Source organism: Astatotilapia calliptera, chromosome 2 (genome assembly GCF_964374335.1).
Source record: "Astatotilapia calliptera chromosome 2, fAstCal68.1, whole genome shotgun sequence".
NCBI lineage: Eukaryota > Metazoa > Chordata > Actinopteri > Cichliformes > Cichlidae > Astatotilapia > Astatotilapia calliptera.
Window position 1 is genome coordinate 4,534,538 of NC_137423.1, and position 5,025 is coordinate 4,539,562.

The 5,025-nt window shown below is 40.3% G+C and overlaps 1 long non-coding RNA gene across 1 annotated transcript; it reads left to right on the forward strand.

The window, feature by feature from the left end:
* The first annotated feature begins 1,732 nt into the window (after positions 1 to 1,732).
* On the forward strand, positions 1,733 to 3,079 carry LOC113028731 (uncharacterized). The gene is made up of 2 exons (XR_003273267.2): positions 1,733 to 2,190; positions 2,742 to 3,079. It is a non-coding gene; the product is annotated as an uncharacterized LOC113028731 (long non-coding RNA).
* Positions 3,080 to 5,025: the final 1,946 nt, after the last annotated feature.

The window sequence follows — 5,025 nt, forward strand, 5'->3', positions numbered from 1 at the left end:
GCACATTCACGATGGGGAATTCCCGTTCCACCCCCCTCTCACAAGTGTTCTGTTCAATCCACTGTGGATGCCGTTTGAGTAAAAAATTCATTGTTATGTTCAAGAAACCAATTCGAGGTGGTCTGAGCTTTGTAACGTGTTGTGTTATCCTGCTGGAATGAAAAGATGGGTACACACTGGGCATAAAGGGATAGACATGGCCAGCAACAATACTCAAGCAGGCTGTGGCGTTTAAATGATGCTCAGTTGGTACTAAGGGGCCTGAAATGTGCCAAGAAAAATCTCTCACACCATTACACCATCACCAGCCTGGGCCATCGATACAAGGCAGGATGGAGCTTTCATGTTTTTTTTTTTTACAGCAAATTCTGACCCTACCATGCAAGACTCAACCAGATCATGTTTTTCCAATCTTATATTGTTCAATTTTGGTTGGCCCTTGCAAAATGCTTGAAGCAGTCTGGACATTTTCCTCTGATATTTGGCTTACAGATGAGCTATTTTTGCTCAAAGAAATGACACTCACTGGAAATTGTCTTTTTTTTTTTTCAAGACCATTCTCTTTAAAGCTTACAGATGGTTGTGTGGGAAAAGCTCAGTAGATCAGCAATCTTTGAAATACGCAGACCAACTCTTCAATCATCTTTCTTCCTCATTCTGATGCTCCGCTTGAACTTCAGCGGATAGTCTGGATCATGTCAACATGCCTAAATCCATGAAGTTGTAGGCCATGTAATTGGCTGATTACATTTCATTTACATGAGCAGTCAAACGGCACTCTCAAAGTCACTTCATCAGGTCACTAAAATCGACTATCTTGTTTCTGCTGTTGGTGTTTGTTAGAATACTTATAAAGCATTTTAATAGAATAATGGCAAGAATTCAAATGCCTAAAAGGGTTTTTACTTCAGTTTTGGTGAGTAGAATTCTCATTTTATTTGTCTAACAATAAGTGATAATTAACAGATATTAAATCAGTGTCGTGTTACCTTGTACCACCACGGTTTTCTGCACGAACCTTGATAATTAAGCTTGCTAGTTATCACTGATAACACCTGGTTTGAAAAAACATGGTGGCAACCTAAACGCTTGCTGAGTTTTCAAAATGTCTTCGTTAATGACAAGCACAATGCATATTTTATGCGAGACCAAGTTATTTTGCAAGCACTGTATATCGGGAATTATTCATGACAGCATGACACATGCAGGCAGGCATTTAATAAGTCATTTTACGCCCTCCTGAAGTGAATGTTTTGCATCAGTTCAGTAGGAATGAGATGTATGCATTGGTGGGTGTTTATTGGTTTTAATGTGTTCTATTCTCGTTGTTTCTTCTGCATTTCCACGCTGTCAAACTCAACTCTGCTGACATCAGACTGATCTTCTTTATACCTTCTACAAGCCAATCAGTCTCTGTTCCCTGTTCTTTAAAACTCTGCGCTTTCATTCGGCCCTTGAGACTCTCATTTTTGCAACGGTGCTGCATCTCTACCGTATCCTGGACGTTCAAAGAGCATCATCCAAGTCTCCGTTTGCCATCTGTTCTACTACCACCAACAGTGTCTAAACTACAGGGGTCCTCTCCCACTTCCTACCGTTGTTGAATACACTGTTCTGCTATGTTGCTTCACTGGTGTCTAATTATCAAACCGGTTTTTAAAAACTAAAACTCTGTACATCAGTAAGTAACGCGCATTGCTTTTAACTGAGCTCCTCTCATTGATATGTGTAACCCAGTGTTAAAAACGGGATTAAAAGTATAAATATTCATACTCTCACGATGGGAATAAATATTGATAAAAACAAAATTAATTATAATAAATACTGATAAAAAGCATGTAAACATAAGTTTAATATGTACATATGTATATGTGGTATATAGATGGTGTGGGGGCAGGACTTAGTCCTTTAGAGTGTGTTTGTCAGAGCCACTGAGCGACCAATCATTGGCCGGTCTGACCCTCCCCCCAGTCTGTGCGCTGCTGAGACACCTGTGCGTGCCTTCGTGTGCCAGTAAGATACGCCAGAGACACAGACGGTGAAAGATCAGTTTACCCGTGCGGCGAAGAAGCTAGCTGGATAGTGAAAGTCCTTTTTTCGGCGAGAATAATAAGAGTGATACTGTATTCCAGAGGCCGTGAGCCAACGTGAGCACTGTGAAGCCCCGTGTAGCATTTGTTGCTTTGCATGGTAAGTCCCAGGCAGTACACGTGCGCTAGCATAGCATGCTACTTGCCGCTAGCTCCGATGCTAACTTCTGTTAGCCATTTTGCAATGAAAGTGCCTTTTCTGAGGCTAAAGCAATTAGCACTGAGTCTGCTGCACTGCATACGAGATGTTCTTTAAAGGTTTATGTCACATTACTGTGGTATTGATGTATAATGTATGGTTTTGTGCGACGTTATGTTAGCACGTGTTCACTTTTCTCATGGTGCTAATTATAGTTCTGCACAATTAAGTATTAGCAACGTGAAATTAAGTGCCTTCACCTGCACTGTACTTAGCTGAAACTTGATAAGTCTCAAGCCAATGTGTATTTTTAATGCGCTGCTGAGCTATTTTGTATTGTTTTAAATGTGTGTTTCCTATGCACTTTTTCCCTTTGAAATGAGAATAATTTGTTGTACAACATAGAATATTTTGAAGAAAATTTAGAAGCACTACAAGCAACCAGTAGTAATAATAAGTTACAGGCATGATAGCTTAAATGTTGAACTACTGTGTTCTGGCCTGGTCCCCAGGTCAGGTTTTTTCCTTTGCTTATTTGGATTGGATTGGTTTTGAGGACCTGAGAAGAATCGAGGATCCCTTTTCCAGTACTGGATGGCGAGCCCAGCCCAAAGAGCCGGATGAACTGGTAGATTGTAACCCGACTGGTTACAAACACACTGAGTGACTACTGAACATTGAAAGACTGAAATTGACTTTTAAAAAAAAAAAAAAAGACACAAAAGACAATATATCCTTAGGTCGACCATTTGTGGGGTTTATTTTATTTTGTTTTCAAGAAGCGCGCTCTACTTTTGTTAAATGTGCACAACTTTAATAATTGCTAATAAATGCAATTGTGTTTTCTACACCTACTGTGTACAAGTCCTCTGTTGTCATACACCCTTGGCTCCTACGAATCTAGAACCTGTCTGATCTGGTCCATATTTCCCTTCTGTCCGCGTACTGTGGTTAAAGGTAACTATACTGCCCGCACTACATGCAAAGAAGGCAAGAAGTAGCACTAACAGGTCTAGTATTGCACCACCAGTGTTACATATGCATTTAAAATGATCAAACAGGACAAGTGGATCATGGGACCTGAATTTGGGGACTGCCCACTAACCTGGCTAACTGCATTTATTTGGACTTTAATCAATAATTATGACCGGCAGAAAACTGAGGAATAAGGGAAAGATAACACAATTCAGCATTATCCATGGGTTACAAAATTCTTTTACTGCCAGAGTGCAAGAATATTTAAAGAGCCATCAGGCACAATGGTGCAATCATACTTGGTACCCTTTACAGCATGTGCGAGTGCCGTATGAAGGTCAACAGCTTTATGGGACGTTAGTTTTGGAGATGGAATCTTTTAAAGGGCCCAGTTACATTTCAAAAGTTCAACTATACTTCAAGAAAAATTACCTCATTTGTGAAACACATAATGAGAGCAATGGAGTGCATCCCTCACACAGTATTTAGCTCTCTCCTCTGTACAGTATAAAGCAACACTAGGAACAGTGATACTTTATACTGTAGACTTGAACTCAAAGACGAGTTCATGTTTGTAGACTTCCCACAATAGCTCTCTTTGCTTGTTTCCACAAATATCTTTTCACGTAGGAGTTAGAAAGGAGATGCATGCACTCACATTCATAAGGTTGCAGATTTGCGTGCTTTGCAAATAGTAGCATTGCGTATCCTCATCAAATCTACAATGTGCTCAATCTGGAGTGACATACCCATCTTTACTAGCAGACATCTCAATGCATGTGCAGATTTCTCCAGTTGCCTCTCACTCTATTTGATACAGACCTGTCCTCTCAGACCCTACAGAAGCATGGGTAATGAAGGCACTCCCAGCTGTGAATTCATTCATAGATCATCGGGTGATTTTATTAATGCATGAAGACTTGCTGGGTAGACCCAGTCCTCACCCTCATCCCTCAGGAGAGCATGATTAATGATGTTCCCCCCAAACTGCATCAGTTAGCCACCGCTATCTGGTATTTGTCTTTACAAGATCGTATCGACTTTTGGGAGATCATGCAGAAAATGAACTGTCATGTGTGCAGGAGCTCGCTGAACGAAGGGTGGTAATACCTCCGTTCTGTGGGCGAACAGAAACAAGGCTTAGCGTGAAAATAGACACCACGAAAGGCTTGTGTAGATGGCGATGCACAGACACCTCCTTGGTCTCACTGTGAGAGTAGAAATCTTGTTCTGCCTTTAATAAGTGTGGCTCCCAGCTTCTTTTATGGAAATGGGTTTTAACAGAGGTCTCAGCGAGGATATTATAACATATCAAGCTGTTCCACTGTTTGGTTACACCACATAATGGCATCATTATTTCTTCCTCTGCGTACAGATGGAAAATTTACCACTGCACACTGACATCAGGCTTTGCCTTTGTACTCTGTAAATGGCTACTTAAAGTCAGATTAACATCTAAGACCAAATTTCTAACACCCTTTGATTTCAAAGAGGTTTTTCTCTTCCATTCTTGGTGGCTTTTACACATTTGCACAGATTTCAGAAAGGCATTATAACAACATAGTACAAAACTTTACATAATGACTTGTTTGTTGTTTAGATGTACTTTTCTTCAAAGACATAATCTCCATATTTTTTTTTATTCAATGCAGAAGCAATCTTTGATCTTCCAAGGTCTAATATGACAATGACTTCCGTGGCAATTACAACCGATAATTAAAGCAATACCTCTCCTTATTCCAAATTTGCTGGGCATGTGAAACACTTTCACTCGCAGTTCAGGAATTGGAAAGCTTCTTCCGGTGAGTCGGAGTCAAATAT